The following is a 23,097-nucleotide window of genomic DNA, read 5'->3' as shown; positions in this document are numbered from 1 at the left end:
AAAAAAAAAGCCAGGCACAGTGGTGCATGCCTGTAATCCCAGCACATTGGGAGGCCAAGGCAGGCAGATCACCTGAGGTCAGGAGTTTGAGACCAGCCTGGCCAACAAGGTGAAACCCTGTCTCTACTAAAAACACAAAAATCAGCTGGGTGTGGTGGTGCGCACCTGTAGTCCCAGCTACTTGGAGGCTGAGGCAGGAGAATCACTTGAACCCAGGAGGTGGGGATTGCAGTGAGCTGAGATGGAACCACTGCACTCTGGCCTGGTGTTAGAGCAAGACTCTGTCTCAAAAAGGAAAAAAAAGAATGATCTGTAATTGGCTTCTTTGTGCACAAATCCATGTATTTGCTATGTTTGAAAATTCTCCTTGAAAGCTCTTCAGAAATATGAATGGATGTATATACGTGGATACACACAGACATCATTCATTCATATATATTCACACTTTGTAGGAATTTTATGGTTTTAAAATTATATTCTGTGGCAATTTATGTCTTCTTTACCACATTTCACTAGCAGGGAATATGCAACATGCTGGAAAGACCAGGTTTGGCAGAAATGGATGAGGGCAGTGATCACGCTGCTTGATTCACCTCCAGAGATGGGTTTCATGGAGTATTTTCAACACAGAGGGAGGAGCAGCTTAATAATTGGGAATTCTTCCACGCAACCTTAGCATTTTAATCTTTGGATGAGCACATGGAAAACTGGGCAGCCTCTATTGTCCCGGTACTTACAAAGATAAAAAGTTTAAATTAGTCTGGATGTGGTGGCTCATGCCTGTAACCCCAGCACTTTGGGAGGCGAATAGATCACTTGAGGCCAGGAGTTTGAGAACAGCCTGGCCAACATGGTGAAACCCCATCTCTACTAAAAATTACAAAAATACAACCCAATGGTTGTACATGAATGTAGTCCTGGCTACTCAGGAGGCTGAGAAATGAGAACTGCTTGAGCCCGGGTTGGGGAGGCTGCAGTGATGCCGTCAGCCTGGATTGCACCACTGCACTCCAACGTGGGTGACAGAGTAAGTCTAAAAAAAAAAGTTTAAATTAGACTGCAACCACATTCAGTACCTGTCTTGCGATTACTCCATCTTGCCCACTGTGTCTATGACGGAGTGAGTTAGGGCAATGGAGACAATGCAGAACCACTAATTTTTTCCTGCTTTCCTACTTACCCTTCGTAGAACTGTCATTTTATCTGTAGCACAGCCAAGAAAAGAAGATCCAAGGGATACAGTGCACAACAAAGTTAATCATATCTGCTACTGTACACGAATGTTTCTTTTAAACCTTACCTCTTAAAATCAGAGATCTCTCTTTAAAAGGAAAGAGCCAGGAAGGTAGTGATACTCAAACAGCCTGGCAAGAGGAATGGCTCAAGAGTGGGGAGCAGGTGTCCTAGGTGCCAAGGAGCAGCTCCCACTGACCAAGCAGAGCTGGCCACTTGAACCTGTCCAGAAGGCACTAGAGGCCCTGCCCAGCCCAGATGTGCTGGCACAGCATCAGCTAAAGACAGGCCCACCAGGTCCCACCTCTGTTTTCAAGCATCATGAGCTAACAGGTGACCTTTCTATATAGGCCACTCAATATTTTCTTATGAGGACTTTAAGACCTTGGTAAATATAAATAATTCTATTTCTGCATACAATTAATGATCTGCAGCAAGGGTGGGCAATGAAGAACAGGTGAAGACAAATGCAGTAAAGTGTTTATAAAGGTGCAGGTGGCTTTTTGCTTGGGGAGATAAAACTGTTATTTCAAAAACATAATTTGAAGAGTCTCTGCTGAAAATATATACAAAGCTTTGAATTTCACATTATGTGAAATTCCACAATGAGAGTTAATATAATCACTCTTTAAGCAAATGTACTCTCTTAAAATTCAAACTCATGAAAAATTGAATTCTACAAACATTTATTAAGCACTGCTGGTCTCAAAGAACATACAGTCTAGTGGGAGAGAAAGACATTTAGTCAAGTAAATGTTTAATCAACACAATGTTTAAAAAAGTGTGGTAAGAATAAAGCTATAATGGGAACCATGCCAAGCACTTTATATATATTATCTTTAGTCCATCTGTCTCAGCAAAGTAAGCAGTAGTATTGCCACCATAAAGATGAGGAAACAGAGACTGGGGAGATTAAATAACTTGCCTGAGCTCATACAGCCAATAAATGGAAAGACCAGAATTAAGACCAAATCTGTCCAATTCCAAACCCTATCCAAACCCCCCAATCTTCATGGTCTCTCCAAGAGTAGGACAGAGCATGAACAAGAGTTATGGGAGGCCGGCACAGGACCACTCAGTCCAGCGTGCCAGGGAATAGGGAAGGCTTCCAGGGCACAGCATCTCTGGAGATGAGAATGATTTGCTCTGTGAAGACAAGGAAGGAACACAGGAAAAAGCAAGAAGCTGCGCAAAGCCAGGAGGGCTGAATGTGTGGAAGGAGAGGCTGAATGGCTAGACCTGACCTCACTGGGAGATGAGGCTGGATCCTCGCATGTGGAAAACAAGGCTGGACTGGGGTAGGGGCCAGGCTAGGAAGGCCTGGGCTAAAGGCAGGACCTTACTCTGAAAACACTGGAGAAGTCTCAATTTGACCCTGGAAAATGGTGGCGGGGGCGGGGTGGTTATAAAAATGATGACAGAGAAAGAAGGCAGATTTGAGAAGGATTTGGGTCACCTGACCTTGTTAAAGACCCCCAGGTACATTTCATTATCAAGACCTAATGAAATGTGCCTAGGGTCATTAACAAGGTGAGTTAAAAGGCAGACTGTCAGGCTGCTGACTTGGGTGAGAGAGCACATGATGCTGCCATGATCACCTGAGATTGGGAACCCAGGAGCAGAACCAGCCTAGGCGCCCTCTGCAGCCCCCTGCCTTGGAGTAAGATTAAGCCAGACAGTGTGTAGGAACAGGAGTTTTCAGGAGGCCATTTTAGAGCAATAGGTGCCTTCCCAGAGCTGCCCCCAAAATGAGTGGGGACATCTGGGGATGGGGAAGACGACGTAGCAATGGAAGGAAGGTGTCCAAGCCTAGATAGCATGATCTGAGCCCTCCTTCACAGCCTTTGTCACATGACACAGTGTCCTGCCAACAGAGTAGGAAAGAAACCTAAGTCCTGACTCCCAGCCTACATTTTCCCTATTTCTGTCATATTCCTTATAAGAGACAGAATATTATTTTCTCATATCAACTTATCTTTATTTTTCCTGTTTTGTGACATTTAAAAATTTATTTTAAAAAAAATAAATCCACATTAAAAATATTCAAATGATCTAGCGAAGCACAAAATAATAATTTAGTCTCCTTTTTCATACTTCAAGCTCTCAATCTCTTCCCCTTTTCCACGGGGAAGGTTATCACTGCTAAAGGCTTCTTGTGTATCCTTCCTGAACAAAACTGAATACCTTTATACGTACTTTTGATTACACACATAGGGTCACACTATATATATGCACACTGCTTTGTACATGCCATGATATGTCTTATTTGTTCACATAATAATATCACCTATTTGTTCATGTAAAAATCTATGTTGAGAGGCAGTCTAGCATAGTGGTTGAGAGAACAGCCTCTGGAGTCAGAATGATGGGTCTGAATGCTACCGCTGCCTCTGACAAGCCATCTGACAATGAGGAAGTTACTCTGTGCCTCAGTTTCCACCTCTGTAACATGATGTTAATAATGTACCCATTTCATAGGATTGCTGTAAGGGTTGTGAGTTAATGTATATAACGCATTCAGAATGCCAACTGCTATATAAATATTTATTATTATTACTTTTACATGCTCCTATCAATATAGATAGATCTCTGATTATCTTCTTCATCATTTCTGGTTCATTTCTTTTTATAGATCCAAATTATCATCAAGGGTTATTTCCCTTCAGCCTAAAGAAACTCCTTTAGCATTTCTCATAAATTCTTTGCACCAAATTCTTTCAGTTTTTGTTTAATTATAAAGGTCTTTATTTGGGCTTCAATTCTGAAGGATAGTTTTGCTGGACATAGAACTCTGGGTTGATATTTTTTCTTTCACTATGTTTACCTTCTACTATCCATTATTTCTGATAGGACGTCTGCTGTTAGTCATATTATTGTTCCTTCTAGGTATCTTTTTTTTCCCCCTCAGGCAGCTTTCAAGACTTTTCTTATTTTGGGATTTCAGCAGTGTAGCTCTCATGTACATGTGTGTGTTTTAACTTATCTTGCTGAGTGTTTGTTGAGGGATCAGTAAGTTAATATATTTTACCTAATTTGGAACATTTCTGGTCATTATCCCTTCAAATATTTTTTCTGCCCTAACCTCTTTTTTTCTTCCGGAACTCCAGCTATACACGTTAGACTGCTTGATACTGTCCCACAGGTCTCTGAGGCTCCGCTTGCTTTTCTTCAATCTTTCTTTTCCTCAAACTGAGTACATAGGATTGATTTATTTTTTAGTTAATTCTGTCTGCTATTGGGCTTACTGTTAAAAATTTCTATTTAGTTCATGTATTTTCAGCTCTTTCTTTTCATAAAAATCACAATTTTCACCATTTTAAAGTGAACAATTCAGTAGCACATAGTGTATTTCACAATGCTGTACAAGCATCACCACTAGCTCAAGAACATTTTCATCGGCACAAAAGGAAATCCCATATGCATTAAACAATCACTTTCCACTCCCTCTTCCCCCTAGCCTCTGACAACCACTAACCTTTCAACTTTTTCATAGCTACTACTGCTTTTTTTTTTTTTTTTTTTTTAAGACAGAGTCCCTCATTACCACCCAGGCTGAAGTACTTGGCTCACTGCAACCTCCACCTCCTGGGCTCAAGCGATTTTTGTGCCTCAGCCTCCCAAGTAGCTGGAATTACAGGCGCACACCACCATGCCCAGTTAATTTTTGTATTTTAGGTAGAGACAGGGTTTCACCATGTTGCCTAGGCTGGTCTCAAACTCCTGGCCTCAGTGATCTGCCCACTTTGGTCTCCAAAAGTGCTGGGATTACAGGCATGAGCTACCTACCCTGCTTGGCCTTATTTGCTTTGCTTTTTTTTTTTTTTTTTAGACAGCGTCTTGCTAGAGTGTACTTGCACGATCTTGGCTCACTGCAACCTCTGCCTCCCAGGTTCAAGAGATTCTCCTGCCTCAGTTTCCCTAGTAGCTGGCATTACAGGTGTGCATCACCACATCCGGCTAATTTTTGTACTTTTAGTAGACACAGGATTTTGCCATGTTGGCCAGTCTGGTCAGGAACTCCTGGCCTCAAGTGATCCACCCACCTGAGCCTCCCAAAGTGTGGGGATTACAGGCATGAGCCACTGTGCCTGGCCCATAGCTACTATTTCTAAGCTGGTACTCCCCATCTGTTCATTCATTGCATGTATATTTTTATGAAGTCTTTGAACATATTTATGGTAGACGCTTTAAAGTCCTTGTCTGTTAATTGTAAAATCTCTATCATCTTGAGTTTGGCTTCTATTATTTACTTTTTTTCCCCATTTCTAACCACTATTTAGTGGTTTTTGATAGGACACGGGACATTATGATTGATATAGAGATTGTGGATTCTGCACATTTTTCTGCAGAGTGATGTTTGTTCTAGCAGACAGCTAACCTGGCTGAACACAAATACCAAGTTCTGTCTTCCTTATGATAGGTAGCAGCCAAGATCTTTGGCTCAGTTTTTTCACGCTTAAAGCTGCCACTTTTTCATCAGACCTGCAGACACACAGTTCAGTGGCCAACCAAGGATTTGTTCTATTTCAAATGCACATTTGGGTGTTTGTCCCCTCTGTAGCTCCCTCCTCTCTGGGCTTTCCCTCCTAACTTTCTGACTGCTCTGCCAATTTCTACCTCTGCCCTTTAACCTCTCAAAACAGTAAGGCTGTGGCTTTTGGCCACTGAAGTAGCTTAAGGAGTACTTTCAGGTTAAAGCTACCAACCTGCAAACCTTATTCACCACAGTTTGTCTCTCGAGGTAGATTCCCTTCCAGTTGCTGCTTGATTTTGCTTGCCTTCTGGTGCCAGATAATAGTAGTTTTAAAAAGAAATTTTGTGTGAGGCCAAGCGCAGTGGCTCACGCCTAGAATCCCAGCACTGAGAGGCTAAGGCGGATGGATCATGTGGTCAGGATTTGAGACTAGCCTGGCCAGCATGGTGAAACCCGGCTCCACTAAAACAAAAATTAGCTGCGCATGGTGGCGTGCTCCTGTAATCCCAGCTACTTGGGAGACTGAGGTAGGAGAATTGCTTGAACCCGGGAGGCGGAGGTTGCAGTGAGCTGAGATCGTGCCAGTGCACTCCAACCTGGGTGACAGAGCAAGACTCCGTCTCAGAAAAAAAAAAAATTGTGTGGATCTTACAAATCTACATAAAATACAGGGGGATTAGTGCAATCAAGCTACTCTACCATTTATGGGAAATGTCTTATTCTTTTTAACAGCTACATCATTACAATGGTATGACTATCCCTTTATTGAGGCCAGGCGCGGTTGCTCACACCTGTAATCCTAGCACTTTGGGAGGCCGAGGTGGGTGGATCACCTGAGGTCGGGAGTTCAAGACTATCCCTTTATTTAATGAATCCTCAATTTATGGGCATTTTATTATATAAACACACATATATATTATATATGTATGTAATATAGGCATACATTATGTGTGTGTGCCTGTGTATATATACATATTTGGAGACAGGGTCTGGCTCTGTCACCCAGGCTAGAGTGCAGTAGTGCAATCTCAGCTCACTGCTACTTCTGCCTCCCAGGCTCAAGCAATCCTCCCACCTCAGCCTCCGAAGTAGCTGGGACTACAGGCGCACACCACCACCACACCTGGCTAATTTTTCTATTTTTTGTAGAGATGGGGTTTCACCATGTTGCTCAGGCTGGTCTCCAACTCCTGAGCTCAAGCGATCCCACCTGCCTCTGCCTCCCAAAGTGCTGGGATTACAGGCATGAGCCACCACACCTGGACCCTGGACTTATTTTTATTAATATCTTTTTGGTAACAGTAAAAGAATCCTCACTTCCAAAGGTGTCCAAGTAGGTGGCTGAAGTGTAGCCGTTCGGCAAACATGCTTCAGAAATGGGGGTCTGGCTCCTGCTCATCCCTTAGTAGGCATGCAAATTTGGATAAGTTACTTAACTTCTCTGAATCTCACTTTCCTCATCTGAAAAACAGGCAAAAGACTACGTCCTAATGATAATATTAATGTATATAAAGTACAGTTCTTGGCAGATAGAAACAGCTCAGGAGACTGTAGTCTTCCCCAAGAATAAGAACAGGATTTAAGAGAGGGCAGAGCTGGGGTTAAGATCAACAGTACAGGGCAGATGGGAACAAGAGGGCTCAGCTGGAATGGGAGGTCACAGGGGAAAGGTGAAGGAACAAAAAGAAGAAAGAAAAAAGAGAGACCCAAAATAATATGTCTTTATACTAGGTAAGATTTCATCAAACGCTTTTCTTATTCAGAACTACTTTAGTCAAAACTTGTGAAATAGGCAAAGTTCATCCTTACCAGCACTCCCCTGCCCCCAACTTCTCCACTTTTAGCACTTCTCTGAACCCTCTGGTGCCTGTGTTATAAATAGTCATGTTTTTCAGGGACTGTACTGACCCGCAGCCCTACTAAAGAGCTTTCTTCAACTCCAGGAACACCACTTCTCACAAATAGATTAATATTTGCATGATGAGTGACTCCAGAATAAACAGAAAAGAGGATTTTTTTTTTAAAAGAAATGGATTTGAAAGAGGCTTCTGACAATTTACCAGGATGGTATCGCTCTGAAAAAAGCATTGCTTAAGGGAGTCACATGACAGTTAAACAAGCAATGCTCCAAGCTGCTTCTGAAAGAAGATGGGGCTTTGTATCCAGTAGCGTACGTACTTCTGCTAGATGAGAACAATCTACTTCCAGGTTAGACTCCCATCCTCCCAGGGGTGCAAGGCTACCTAAGCAGAGAAGCCACATCCAACCAACTTCGGGTACTTTCCAGAGCCGGTGGAGCAGGGGTGAGCAGAGCCTCTTGGACAATACAATGGGAGAAGGCCCAGTACCTGGTGATTAAACAGGTCCATTAGCAGAGGTCGCCTTCAAACCAGCAAATACCTTCTCCAAGAAGAGGCACTGGAACACTCTGAGACCGTCACAAGAGGATAAGCATAACATCTCCTTGGTAAAGGAAGAAGTTTTAACAAGTGGGCTTTAAAAAGGAACCCTGAGCAACAGGAGCCCAGGGCCCAGAGGGTGCAGTGGTTTCACCCAGCCAACACTGATCTCTGGGGCTGCAGCCCAATCCCATCTGTGTCTACTTTAAAGAAGTGGACTTTGAGATGAAGGACAGAAATATTAAAGGCCTACCCTTCCCTCTGTGGGAGTCCTTTTGAGCTGCCCATGAGAATCAGAAGAAATACTTCCTAGCGGCGTAAGAAAGAGACAAGCAGTGAAGTCCACAGTACAGAGAAGGGGATGCAGATGGAACCAGCGTCTCTGGATATTGTAGGATCCAGGAGCAGGAGGACGCCCCCCGCCTACATCAGGGAGAGCGCTGGCCAGATGGGGAGGGGATGAGGGCCAACCACGGGCAATCAGGTAACACGTCTAACACCTGGAGGAGGTGGAGGGCAGATAGATGGGGACTTGGAGTACTGAGATTTCAACAGACACACTTGTACTTGTCAGGAGGCAACGTCTACAGAATGGTTTCTTAAATTCTTACCTAATCTTCCGGTTTTCTTCATGGTTTCAGATAAAGAACCACTCTTAGGCTGTAAGCAGAAATACTGAAGCTGGGGTAGTCCAATGTCAGGGCCATTTGTCATTCCCACAGGCCAAGAACCTGGATGCTGTCCCCACACTGGGGAACCCTCCAAAGCATAAGCCAAATGGGAACTGGAAACACTTCCTCATTCCCCCAACCCCAGGGCTCTCTCTGCCTGTCACATATGCCTGCCCCAGCCTGGGAATTCAGAGTCCGAGGAACAAGGCGGCAGGAACCAGGCGGCAGTGGCTGTTTCAAGGTGAAAAACCCCCACGTTAGCTGTGACACTTACTGTATTCAACTTTTTTCCAACTAACACAAATATTTACAATTTTATTCTTACACTTGTAGCAAAAGTGTACACTCCCCTCATCTCCCATCCACAAAGGCAGAAACAGAAAATAACAATATCACAATAACGAGGAGGAAAAAACTGGCCACTGTACCCGCCTTTTATAGACAGATGTTTCTTGGGATTTGCCCACAACACTTAAAGGCCCATTTGTAATTCTGATAACCTAAGACTTTAAACTCTATTACACACTCATTGCTGTCTAGAGCCTCGGGCTCCGGTTTACAAGCCTGTTCTGCCTTCCTGCAGGCTCGCTATGCTTATAAATGACACCTTCCAGTGTCTTAAAGTATGAAAGGCAGCTAGTCCTGAATTCTCAGGCCGCTAATGGTTTCACATAAAATGAGCTCCTATGATTTTATTACCACCCTGGTGTAACTTCACAGGTGAGGAGCCACCAGGGAACGGATGAGGCCACGTCTTTGACTCCTGGCCTTCTCACTCTTCCGAGCACAAGCAACTTTTCCACTCGATATTGCAAATGACTGCTCCAACTCCCAAGGCTGCTGATTAATCCCAACAGGGTCTACAATGTCACTTAAAGAAACCGAGAGTAAGTCATCAAGTCGTCTCTCTGGAGAGAGGGGTGACGTGAATTCACTTCCTAAATTCACAGCAGTAAAGCTGATTAAGCAACTGATCCTTTCTATTTTTACTCAAATATATCCAGTTAACAGGTATTGGTTCACTTTGCATGTTGGGAAATAACTAGTGGAAAATATTAAATTTCACATTCTAATCAGATATGCCAGACACAGTTTTGTATACAGGCTCACAACACAAAGATGATTGTACTTGGAGAAGTGATCGTGTTAGCTACACGAGTAAAAATGTTCCGATGGGTTTTGTAAACTTCGCGTTCTAGGACCTCTGCATTTATGTGATGTTTTAATAACACACAACCTGCCAAATACAGCACCAGTGGGCTGCTTTTGAAAGAAAACAACTCCCAAAAGCCTTTAAAACAGAGTTGATTACCAGAAAATACATGAAATTCACATGTTCAGGTATATCTAACTTTGACCATTTCCTTCACTTTGACGGTGACTTATGGCAGGCTAAATACGTGAATGCAGTTCTGAGATTATTTAGCAACATTATTTCTCCTGGGGAGAAAACCAGCCTAAAGCCATGCAAACTAATTTTTCCATTTGCAAAAGAGGTTGACTAATAAATGCTTAGTGGCGGAAACCTTAGTTTTTAGTATCTTTTAAAAACAGAAAAAGCACATTAACTTTTTTTTTCTTTTTTTAAATTGCATTTTAGGTTTTGGGGTACATGTGAAGAACATGCAAGATTGTTGCATAGGTACACACATGTCAGTGTGGTTTGCTGCCTTCCTCCCCTTCACCTATATCTGGCATTTCTCCCCATGCTATCTCTCCCCAACTCCCCACCCCCCGCTGTCCCTCCCCTATTTGCCCCCGACAGACCCCAGTATGTGATGTTCGCCTCCCTGTGTCCATGTGTTCTCATTGTTCAACACCTGCCTATGAGTGAGAACATGTGGTGTTTGATTTTCTGTTCTTGTGTCAGTTTGCTGAGAATGATGGTTTCCAGGTTCATCCATGTCCCTACAAAGGACACAAACTCATCGTTTTTGATGGCTGCATAATATTCCAAGGTGTATATATGCCACATTTTCCCTGTCCAGTATATCATCGATGGGCATTTGCGTTGGTTCCAGGTCTTTGCTATTGTAAACTGTGCTGCACTGAACATTCGTGTGCATGTGTCCTTATAGTAGAACAATTTATAATCCTTTGGATATATATCCAGTAATGGGATTGCTGGGTCAAATGGAATTTCTATTTCTAAAAATATGGAACACTTCGCGAATTTCCGTGTCATCCTTGCGCAGGGGCCATGCTAATCTTCTCTGTATCGTTCCAATTTTAGTACATGTGCTGCCGAAGCAAGCACAGCTAATTAACTTTTAAATGCCAACTGTGAAAAAAAGTTGAATGTGGCAGACTCTAGTTTTAAAACTTAAAAAAAATTTCAAATTCAAATAAAACAAAATGCCACATAAGTGGCTTACATAAAAAAGCCTTCAAAACCCAACAAAACTGAACTTAAAACTCACACACAAAAAATTTTCCTTTTTAATACCAAAGATCTTTCAAGACCATTTGTCATAGGCTTAGAAGTGGTGAAAGCCAAACCAGCTGCCAAAAATTATTTACTTTGTAGCACAAACAACTAAGGATGTAACACCCACTAACTGACCTGCCAAGAAAATGCAAGGTTAATTTATTCTGCATGCTTTTGATTTTACTTTCTGTTAAAACAATACTCATCATCATGGTCAACCCTTTAAGTATTTTATCTTAATAAAAATAGAAACAAGAAAGGAACACAGAAAAAAGGAGACAGTGGCAAGAAACAAATCCAGATGTCTGAGTCAGGAATTAAAGATTATCCCATTAATTAAATCTATGGTAAAGTACATCATGAATACTTTTTTCCTCTCAAAAGTGTAGGATTAAAAAATGAAATTATCTACAATATTTACATTTTTGGCATACTTTTATGTACTTTTTTCAGATTCAAAAGCATCAGCCCAAACAAAACCAGTGTGAATTCCATGGACAGAAAGCTCTGGGTAGAGCCGGTGCTAGATGAGTCATAAGTGCAGACAGTCCTGCAAATGTAGCCACCAGTGGAGCCAGCTTATTAGTCCCGAAATATAGAAATTCTTTGTAACTGAAGCTCTGGAATGTCATCTGTCTTAAATTACATCCACCGGGGATTACATTCTGATGACCAATACGGGTAGATTACTGGAATGGTAATTGACATTTAAACTGTTTGAAGTTTCTCATTAAGGTCTCTTAACAAATTAACTGCAGATGTAGGAAGCGAAGTATATAGTACACAGAGAAGTGAAGTCACCTGAAAGCTCCAAATAACTGGCACTATTTAAATGTACATTATAAGTACATTAATGTGAGGATGAACTGGCTGCATAAGCTGCAGAGTTCCACCACGTTTTGTCTATTCCAATCAGATTTCACAGTGGACTGTGAATGTAATTTAAGTAAAAGAGAAAGCCAAGGGGTTCAAATGACATGGGACTACCTCTTAGGCCAGGTTACAGAGTGAAAGACTAACTTTATGGAGGTCGAAAGAGATTAAACGTCTCCACTGGCTCCTTGTTGCCAACAGTATGTAAATCTGAAGTTGGTCCCGGGCTGGCCTGGAAATCCCTTTATATTCTGGCTCTAACCAACCCCCACTCTCAACGTCATGCCCAGCTCCTGGGAATCCCACATTCCATAATTACCTGCTCATAACTCCTCTGCTGGGCCTTGTGCATGCAGTTCCCTCTGCCATCCTTTAAGCTCTGCCCAGAGGGCAGCTTCCCTGGGAATGGTCCAGGTGCCCTCCAAAAGCCACCCTGCCTCTGTATTCCCACAGCATACTGCACTGATCCCTGCTTCACCGCTGGCCACGGCATCTTCATTTCGGTCAACATTTACTCAGGATCTACCACAGGCAAAGGTACTGCACTGGCTACTTGAAGACTAAGACACCATGGGGGGGAATTATTCCGCCAAGGCCCCCTCCACGTAGCCAGCCACCTCACACCGCACATTTTAATAGTGCCAGTTATTTGGAGCTTTCAGGTGACTTCACTTCTCTGTGTACTAAATATTTCACTTCCTACATCTGCAGTTAATTTGTTAAGAGACCTTAATAAGAAACTTCAACAGTTTGCCTGCTTCTTAGCAGGCAAAGGAGGCCATATCTCACGTAAGATGCGCCAAAGCACCTTCTGGAACCTGCCACAGCAAAGATCCTCAGGAAATGTTCTTCCCTTCTCTCTTCTTAGGAGCTGCCTCAGTCATGCTCGGAGCCTGGGACTCAGAGTCTGGGAGGCATGACTCCCATTCTTGTCAGAAGAATGTATAAAGGACCGACTGAATAATACACGAAGATGTGCCACAGGTGCCTCTGAATACCACTGATATGTTTTAGGTGCCTCTGAATACCACTGATATGTTTTAGAATTCTTTGTGATAAAAAGTTGTTCTAGGAAATATTTTAACATTTACCTGCATAATACAATCAATAAGTTCTGCAAGAAATGGTTTGTTCTTACTAAAACCCAAATTTAAAATTTTTTTAAAAGAGGAAAAATCACAGCATGTAGTAAACCATATGGCTGTGAAGATAAGTTTCTTATCCTTCACTGACTAAACCCCCAAAATATTAACATTTTTACGAATTCTCCCAAAAGCAGTAATTAATAAAATGCACCTGTGTCAACAGTCCTATTTCCACCTTTTTAAGTCACTTCCTTGGCCGATCCCTGGGCTCCTCAATTAGCACATTAAATGTTTGCGGAGCCTGAATACTGCTAATCCCTGCTGGTCACCGGCTAGTTGCTAATGCTTAGTGGTTCCCACAGAAAACAATATGTGGGGCCATGCGAGGTCTCAGAGCCAGGCCGGTTTCCCAGAAGGGACAGGAGTGAGTAAACACAGTGCCTGGTCCTCAAGGAGCTTACAGCCCATTGAGCATCAAATGAACAGCAGAATTCCCAAGTGGGGGACTCAGCCCAAAATAGTCCCTGGGTTGATGGACGAGCTCCGATGGAGAAGGCATGGGAGTAGAGGGGGCTCTTCCACACGCTGGCCATAAGGAGGCGACAGAACTGAGCCTCTGAGCCATGCTTTCCATCATGGCTTATTTCAGAAATAACCTGGAGTGTATGGCATGAAGGTGGGGGAAGGATGAGGCTTGGGGAAAAACCAGAAACAGAAAGAAAATTTCAGGATAAAAGTGAATGTTATTTTGGATCCTGCAAAGATGCTTCCACTAAGCTGGAAGACCATGACTTTCTTAAAATACGACTTCTAGACGCTGGTCCTGAGTTGAGGAGGTGTTATGTGTTCAATAGGTGAGAAGCTCTGAAATAAACAGAATGTAGCTAGGACAGGGACACTGGCTAGGGAGGACCTTTAAGACCACACGGACTTAGACTGGCCAAGCTCTCCCGGGGATACCTCGGTGCTGGGGTAAAGCCACCTTCAGACACTGAGGTTTCCCCTCTGCCCACAACTCAAATGCATAAACCAACAGTGTAAACCAGTTGTAGAGAAGATGCCCCATTTATACTTTTGAAAACTCTCACAAAAGAGAGAATATTTAGGAATCTAAAAACAGCCTTGGCCTCTGTTCAAAAATTCAAGCCAAGAAAGAACCTTCAGATTTGATATCTTAAATTAGCAGGAATGTTTAGACAAATCTATAATCTAGGAAAACATACACACACCCACACTCATGCATAAAAACTTTGCCTTTCCACCCTCTCATGTCAAATGGATAATTACTGATGGATTCTGTTTACTGTGACCATATGATGATGCATTCATTCACGAATCATTTAATCAGTGCCTACTGTGTCAGGCACTGTGCTGGGCACGGGCATAAAGAGTGAGTGTGGAGTTTCCAGCCCAGTGTAGGAGACCAAACATAACAGGGAGAGGTACACATTCCTGGCTAATGACAAACACATAAGTGCCATGAAGAATGGGACGCTATGAGGGAGGGAAAAGGTGGGGAAGGGAGGACACACTTCAGGTGGTCACCCCCGCTCCAAAGACTCAGCCTTTAGGTATCTATCTGATGTTTTTTACATCCACTGTGTAGCAGTGTTCTTATCAACCATGTACATGCCATACCTAGCATTTAATGCATCATCTCATCATTTACTTCTAAATGGACCTTGGATCTGACTCCCTGAGCCTCAAAGCCCACGGTCTCTGGATCTAAGGAGGGAAGTGTTAAAAAATAAATAAATGAGTAAATAATAAAGAAAAGCCCATGGGTGTTTGCCTTCCCCGCTTGAGGGAACAGGAGAAGGCCAATGACGCGTGGTAAGTGGCTGTGTGAGGAGAATGGGAGGCAGTGAGATGGAGGAGGAGGAGGGGAAGATCATACACTCCTCGGAATCCAAGGGAGGGTCAAGGTTTATTATAAACGCAATGGGAAGGATGTGAAGCAGAGAAGTGAAATTAGCCAATTTGTGCATTTAAAAATGATTTGGAGGAAACCATGAGATACAACTTCACACCCACTACCATGGCTGCAATAAAAACAATGGAAAATAGCCAGTGTTGGCGAGGATGCGGAGAAATCAGAAACTTGTACAGTGCTGGTGGAATGTATAATGGTGCAGCCTCTGTGGAAAACAGCTGGGTGGTTCCTCAAAAAGTTAAACATGGAATTACCATATGGCACAGCAGTTCCTAGGTATATGCCCAAAGGAATTAAAAACAAATACCTGTACATGGATGTTCATAACAGCACTAAGTACAATTGCCAAAAAGCGGAGACAGCCCAAATGTTCATCAACTGACAAATTTTAAAAATGGGCCAGGTGTGGTGGTGAGTGCCTGCAGTCCTAGCTACCTGGAAGGCTGAGGCAGGCGGATCACTCAAGCCCAGGAGTTCAAGGCTACAGTGAGCTATGATCACGCCACTACACTCCAGCCTGGGTGACAGAGCTAGATCCTGTCTCTAAAAAATTAAATTTAATTAAAAAATAAACCAAATGTAGTACTATATCCATAGAAAGGAATAGGTACGTGCATAGAGACAGAAAATAGACCAGTGGTTGCCAGGGGTTGAGGACAGGAGGGAATGGGGAGTAACACTCAATGGATAGTTTTCCTTTAGGGTGAAGAAAATGTTTTGGAAATGAATGGCGATGGCTGCACAACATTGTGAATGTATTAAAACACCCTTGAATAGTACACTTTAAAACGGTTAGTTTTAGGCTGGGTGTGGTGGCTCACGCCTGCAATCGCAGCATTTTGGGAGGCTGAGGTGGGCGGATCACAAGGTCAGCAGTTCAAGACCAGCCTAGCCAATATGATGAAACCCCGTCTCTACTAAAAATACAAAAATTAGCTGGGCGTGGTGGTGGGCACCTGTAGTACCAGCTACTGGGAAGGCTGAGGCAGGAGATCTCTTGAACCTCGGAGGCGGAGGTTGCAGTGAGCAGAGATTGGGCCATTGCACTTCAGCCTAGGCAACAGAGTAAGACTCCGTCTCAAAAAAATAAATAAAATAAAATGGTTAGTTTTATACTATGTGAATTTAATCTCAATTTTTAAAAAATAAATATTGCTTGGAGGGATACCCATAGACGTAAACAATCCTTTTTCACAGTGGTCGAGGTAACAAATGACTACCAGGGTAGGGGCAATGGAGACAAAGAAACAAGGACAGATCCAAGAGATATTTTTGGAACCAACAGGTCTAGATTATAGAATGTACACCTTAATATCTATGCTGGCAGCACGTAACATGAGAGGCAATGAGGGAACTCAGCCCATTAGATGATTATTCCAAGAGTTCAAACCTGAATCTAGAACAGTGGGTGAGTATGCAGAATAATGTCCCCCAAAGATGTCCACGTCCTATACCCACCATCTACTGATATGTTAGGTTACATGGCAAAGTGGAATGAAGGTTGCTGATCAGCTGACCTTGAGCTGGGGAGATTAGCCTGGGTTATCCATGTGGGGCCAACGTAATTACAAGGGTCCTTCTAAGCTGGAGAGGGCAGCAGAAGCAACAGAACCCGAGAGATAGCAGCAATGAGGGGAAGAATTCAATCCACTGGGGCTGGCTTTGAAGATGGATTAGGAGCCATGAGCCAAAGAATGTGGGCAGCCTCTAGAAGCTGGAAAAGGCAAGGAAACGAATCCCCCAGAACTGCCAGAAAGGAGGCTCTCCAGCCCACAAAGACCCATATCAGACTTTGAACTTGCAGAAGCTTAAGTTAACAAATCTGTGTTAACCAGGGGTGTCCACTCTTCTGGCTTCCCTGGTCCATACTGGAAGATTTGTCTCAGGCCACACATAAAATACACTAACAACAGCTGATAAGCTAAAGAAAAAAAAATCACCAAAAAATCTCATAATGTTTTAAGAAAGTTTACAGATTTGTTGTGTTGGGTCGTATTCAAAGCCATCCCGGGTCATGTGTGGCCCACAGGTCCACGTGTGGACAAGCTTAATTTAAACCAAGATGTTTGTGATAATCTGTTATAACAGCAATAGGAAACTAACACAATGAAAAAAAAGAGTTGGCACCTGAAGGGGAAAATCAACAGGCCTGGCAACAGATGAGGTGTGGGTGGGAGAGGGGAGGAGAGGCTGCAACAAAGACAAGTGGGAGTTTTGCGCCTCCATCACCTTCACACAGGGAAGGCTGGCAAAAGTCAGCAGAGAGGTTAGGGCTCTCAGGGAAGAGACAGATGGCTGGCTGAGGTGTCCGGGGAAGGAAGGCTTCCAGGAGGAAGTGGCGCTGATAATCCAGAGTGTGGGCATGGTGAGTGGCACATGTGGCCACAGGGAAGGGCCCTGGAAAGATGGAGGAGTGGTGAGGAGGTGCATGCATGCCACGCTAAGGGACCTGAACTTTATGCGGCAGGTAATTGGATATCATCAGGAAATTTATGCTGTCCAAGGGGGTGGGCACCATGATCAGAGTGCAGCGCTAGGATGCTTAAGGTCAGTGAGAAGTGCGTGTACGTGTTAAGGGGTGGGGAGAAGAGGTTTAGGGTAAGGATTCTCCCAGTCCCCTAGTGCAGGCATGTAACCAGATTACCTGGAAAACCTCTGATGTTCTTTCTGCAGGACAAGTAGACACTGATGATTCAAACCCACAGCTTGGACCTTTGTCCAGAGGACATGAGGGGTGGCAGAGACACTCCAAGCCTCTCCTATACCCATATTCTCTTCCTGGTGGAGGACAAATTCTCTTGACTGGCTGAATCCTTTGCAGTTAAGGCATCTGCAAAGGGCATTTCTTTTTCTTTTTTTTTTTTTTTTTTGAGATGGAGTCTCACTCTGTCACCCAGGCTGCAGTGCAATGGTGTGATCTCAGCAACCTCCACCTCCTGGGTTCAAGAGATTCTCCTGCCTCGGCCTCCTAAGTAGCTGGGATTACAGATGTGCAACTACCACATCTGGCTATTTTTTGTGTTTTTAGTAGAGACGGGGTTTCACCCTGTTGGTCAGGCTGGTCTCAAAATCCTGACCTCATTATCTGCCCACCTTGGCCTCCCAAAGTGCTGGGGTTACAGGCATGAGCCCCTGTGCCCAGTGAAGGAATTTCTTCAAATGTGCAGCACTTGGGAAGGGCTACACATCTGACATGAGCACTGCCTGTTTTCTTGGGCTTACTGGTCATCCCTGAGTAGGCTGCTGGCTGATTAGCCCTAGAACAGGCAGACCCTTCGAGAGCACTGTGGTCCAGGCTCCGAGCATTCGCAAGCCAGCTTGAGGGTACCAGGTGAGCAGGAAACCCAAAACTGGAGCAGGAGAAAAGTGAAAGAGGTGAGATGTAGGCAAAAATCAGGTATCCACTTATGAGTCAAAATCTTGCAGATCAGACTAAAATTTAGGACATCTACCTTCTCTTACACTTGAGTTCTTTTAGGATCTGCATCTCAGTACACCTGAATTATTTTAGAATCCTAATCCCTTGGCACTGTGCTGTGTCCATCATAAGCCACTGTAACAAAGCACCTGGTAGCACTCCCTGCTTCAGGGAGAGACTCGATGAAGGCGCCGCCCCTTCTGAGCACCTAAAGGGAGAGGTTCGACAACACAAGACCAAACAAATCTCCCTTACTGGCAGGAGAAGGCGGTAACACCAACTGCAGACTGTCCCCATAAGTTTGGGGGAGGCAGAGCTTTCATCTTCAATCTCTGGTCAAACTGAGCTCAAATGGACCAAAATAACTTAGAGCTCAAAAAGGTATATATCTTATATTTCTGACTTCCCCAAGCTCTTCTTACTTGAGGGCAATAATTCCTTTCTAGACTTTGGAATGTCAACTGGCAGGAAGAAACTAGTCCATCCTCCTTTTGATGGGTGAGAAAAATAAGGCACAATTTAGACAAGAGCCGTGAACAAGGTCAAGGGCTAACTGCAGGGTCAGCATTGAACTTGAACAGAGGATCCGTCCAGGACCTTCCTGCCTATAGCAGAGAGTTATTAACTTGATTTTGAAATTATTTTTGACAATTATAAGAAAAAGCTAAATAGCATCTGTGGATATCAAACCAACTCTGATTTTTAGGAGCCAGAATAAGTTTCTACCTTAATATGAATTACAAATATTTTACTAAAGGTAGAAACCACCTGTCTTAGTCTATTTATGCTGCCATTTTTAAAAATACCACAGACTGGGTAATTTGTAATCAATAGAAACTTATTTCCCACAGTTCTGGAGGCTGGGGAATCCAAGATTAAGGTGCCAGCCTTAGTATCTACGGAGGGCTGCTCCCTGCTTCCAACATGGCGCCATGTGGCTGTGTCCTCGCATGGCAGAGGGCAGAAGGCCAAGACTGCAAAACTCTCTCTGAAGCCTCTTTTGAGTGGTACTAACCCATTCATGAGGCACAGCCCTCTTGACTTAACCGCTTTCAACAAGGCCACACTTCTTAATACCACCACAATACAGATTCAGTTTCAACATGAATTTTGGAGGGGATACCACATTCAAACCCTAGTATTACCCAGGAGTGATCTGTGATTGGCTACTATAATTCAAATAAATCCACTTTGGGCTTAAACTGAAACATCACATTTCTGTGCTCCATACAGAACATGCACTAACAATAGCCAAAAGGTGGCAATGACGCAAATGTCCATCAACAGATCAATGGATAAATAAAATACAGAATATACACACAACAGATTATTATTCAGCCTTAAAGAATGAAAATCAGATACCTGCTATAACACAGATGCACCTTGGAAGATATTATGCTGAGTAAAATAAGCCAAGCACAAAAGGACAAATATGTGATGCTATGTATATGAGGTACCTAGAGTAGTCAAATTCACAGTGAAAGAAATGAGAATGGTGGTTACCAGGGGCTGGGTGGGGGAAAGGGAACAGGAAGTTAGTGTTTAACGGCCATAGGATTTCAGTTTGGGAAGATGAAAAAGTTCTGAAGATGGATGGTGGTGACGGCTGTACAACAATGTGAATGTACTTAATGCCACTAAACTGTATACTTAAAAATGGTTAAAATGGGCCAGGTGTGGTGGCTCATGCCCATAATCCCAGCACTTTGGGAGGCCAAGGCAGGCGGATCACCTGAGGTCAGGAGTTCAAGACCAGCCTGGCCAACACGGTGAAACCCCGTCTCTACTAAAAACACAAAAATTAGCCGGGCGTGGTGGCATGCGCCTGTAATCCCAGCTACTTGGGAGGCTGAGGCAGGAGAATTGCTTGATCCCCGGAAGCGGAGGTTGCAGTGAGCCGAGATTGCACCACTGCACTCCATCCTGGGCAAGAGAGCAAGATTCTATCTCAAAAAAACGAAAACAAAACAAAAAAAAGGTTAAAATGGTAATTATGTTATAAATTATGTATAATTTACCACAACAAAGAAAAAATGCCCTAAATCTTTAGAAACACTCAAAATATTTCTTTTTTTTTTTTTTGAGACGGAGTTTCGCTCTTGTTACCCAGGCTGGAGTGCAATGGCGCGATCTCGGCTCACCGCAACCTCCGCCTCCTGGGTTCAGGCAATTCTCCTGCCTCAGCCTCCTGAGTAGCTGGGATTACAGGCACACACCACCATGCCCAGCTAATTTTTTGTATTTTTAGTAGAGACGGGGTTTCACCATGTTGACCAGGATGGTCTCGATCTGTTGACCTCATGATCCACCCGCCTCGGCCTCCCAAAGTGCTGGGATTACAGGCTTGAGCCACCGCGCCCGGCCCGAAACACTCAAAATATTTCATTTTCTAAATCTGTTCTTTTTTTATTCTGCAAACTTACATCAGGCACTGGCGAGGATTGTTTTAGGTTCTGGGTATGTAATAGCGATGAATAAACCAAGTCCCTGCTCTGATGAATATCTGGGGGCTGGGGTGGGGTATAGGCAGGCAATAAACAAATAAGCGTGTATATGTCTGCTGGAAATAGGGTAATGGAAAAAATGAAAACAGCAGCCAGAGGACAGGGGGTAGTGCAGAGGCTGGTTGGAGGGGTGGAAGCTATGTTGTACAGGGTGGTCAAGGAAGACCTCTCTGATCCGTGACATTTGAGCTGAGACACAAAGGGACAGAGTGCTCCAGGCTGACGACACAGCCCAGAAGCCGGTGAGGCTGCAACAGGGCAGGGAGAGAGGAGGGCTGGAACACAGAGCTACTTCTTCAGTTTCTCATAAACTTTTAAAAGGACAGTTTATAGGTCAGTATAGAAATATTTCCTCTACCATCCATGTGTCTTTCATTTGCCTTAAAAATGAACAGAAAAAACAACTCTTACATCTTCTGAAAGAGGCATTTGTAAGGGCAGCCGGCAGACTGCAGAGACTGCATGCATCTCCCATTGCTAGTGCGCCCTCCAGTGCCTCACTATGAAAACAGCATTTGGCATGAGGTTTTCTGTTTGCTTTTTTTCATTTCCCAAACTTTTGTTTTTGGCCACAAAATAATGTGGGCATATCTTCCTTCTCACAAAGAATACTGTGAGACTAAATAAGACAAGACAAGTGTATGCTTTCAAACAAGCCTGTACTACTTCCAAAGTGGTACAAAGTATATGTGTGCAATGATGTTTTTAATGACCATATAAACTTTAAAAAGGTCCATAGAGAGGCCCTTATTAAATTTTAAAAAAAGTGTCAATTTTTAGCAACGTACAACTGTGAGTTAAACAGTGAACAGGGTTTTCCACTAAACTAAGACCCTCATTTTACTGGGGGTGCAAACAGGACAGTGAAGTAGCAAGTATTGTCTTTTACACTTTTCAATATTTGGGGTTCTGAATATTAATACTGAAGTGTCCTGCAAATACAGATACCAGGGTCATTCTTCCTTCTCATTTAGACACAGTGAAGAAAAACAGTTAAGACAGACTTGCCCATGCCAAGTATCCTATTAAAACAGAAGCCTTACTTTCTAAGGAAACTTTCATTCCTTTATTATTATATTAACACTATTATTTTTTAGATGGAGTCTCACTCTGTCACCCATGCTGGAGTGCAGTGGTGTGATCTTGGCTCACTGTAACCTCCGCCTCCTGGGTTCAAGCAATTCTCCTGCCTCAGCCTCCCAAGTAGTAGGGACTACAGGCATGCACCAGCATACCTGGCTAATTTTTGTATTTTTAGTAGAGACGGGGTTTCACCACGCTGGCCAGGCTGGTCTCAAACTCCTGACCTCAAATGATCCTCCCACCTCAGCCTCCCACAGTGCTGGAATTACAGGTATGAGCCACCATGCCTGGCCCATACCTTTATTAGCACCTCTGCCAATCTCAAAGACCTAACTAAGAGAAAGAAGTTAACATGTGGTATAGTTCAGAAGAGGTAAACCTTCAGGGCCATTTACAGAAACACCCATGGGTGGGGCCAGTGTGACAGCCAAGGCTGCCGAGGGAAGAGCTGCCGTGGTAGTCAACAGGCCTTTTTAGGTCTGGTGCTGCCGGTTAGGTGACCTGCATGACAGTCTGTGCCTGCTTCAGTGTGCATGGTTCTCCTAATGAAAGGAAATGGGACAGATAAGCCTCCAAAAGGCATACACCACTTAGGTATATATTGGCACATCCTTGTGGAGGGTGATTTGACAGCATCGAAAGGCTTCAAATGAGGGTATTCAGCAAGTTCACATAAGGAAATTTACCTCCAAATACTTAAGTAAGGGTATCCACAGAGATTTGGGGATAGGAACATTTATCTCTGCATTTCCCAAGGAAACCTGGAAACAGACTAAATGAACTGTGGTTATATACATACAAACATGTATGTGCTAGAGTCATGTGGAACAATAGTAAACATCAGCACTGCTCCTAGATTAACATCCTTAAATGTAAACAAAACATACAGTCAGCTGGGTGTGGTCACACATGGCTTCAGATGCAGCTACTAGAGAGACTGAGGAAGAAGGGTCACTAGTGCCCAGGAAGTCAAGACTGCAGTGAGCTATGATAACA

The 23,097-nt window shown here is 43.6% G+C and overlaps 1 protein-coding gene and 1 non-coding gene across 6 annotated transcripts in view; both read right to left on the bottom strand.

The window, feature by feature from the left end:
• The window catches only part of CLYBL (citramalyl-CoA lyase), a 297,363-nt gene that overhangs the window by 265,163 nt on the left and 9,103 nt on the right, over positions 1-23,097 (bottom strand). The window lies entirely within an intron of this gene.
• Positions 10,928-11,034, bottom strand: LOC119467632. Its single transcript, XR_005196177.1, has one exon. It is a non-coding gene; the product is annotated as a U6 spliceosomal RNA (small nuclear RNA).

The sequence above is a fragment of the Cebus imitator genome, unplaced genomic scaffold (genome assembly GCF_001604975.1).
Source record: "Cebus imitator isolate Cc_AM_T3 unplaced genomic scaffold, Cebus_imitator-1.0 Scaffold312, whole genome shotgun sequence".
Lineage (NCBI taxonomy): Eukaryota > Metazoa > Chordata > Mammalia > Primates > Cebidae > Cebus > Cebus imitator.
The sequence above is the reverse complement of the archived record's forward strand: the minus strand, read 5'-3'. Positions and strand labels throughout refer to the sequence as shown.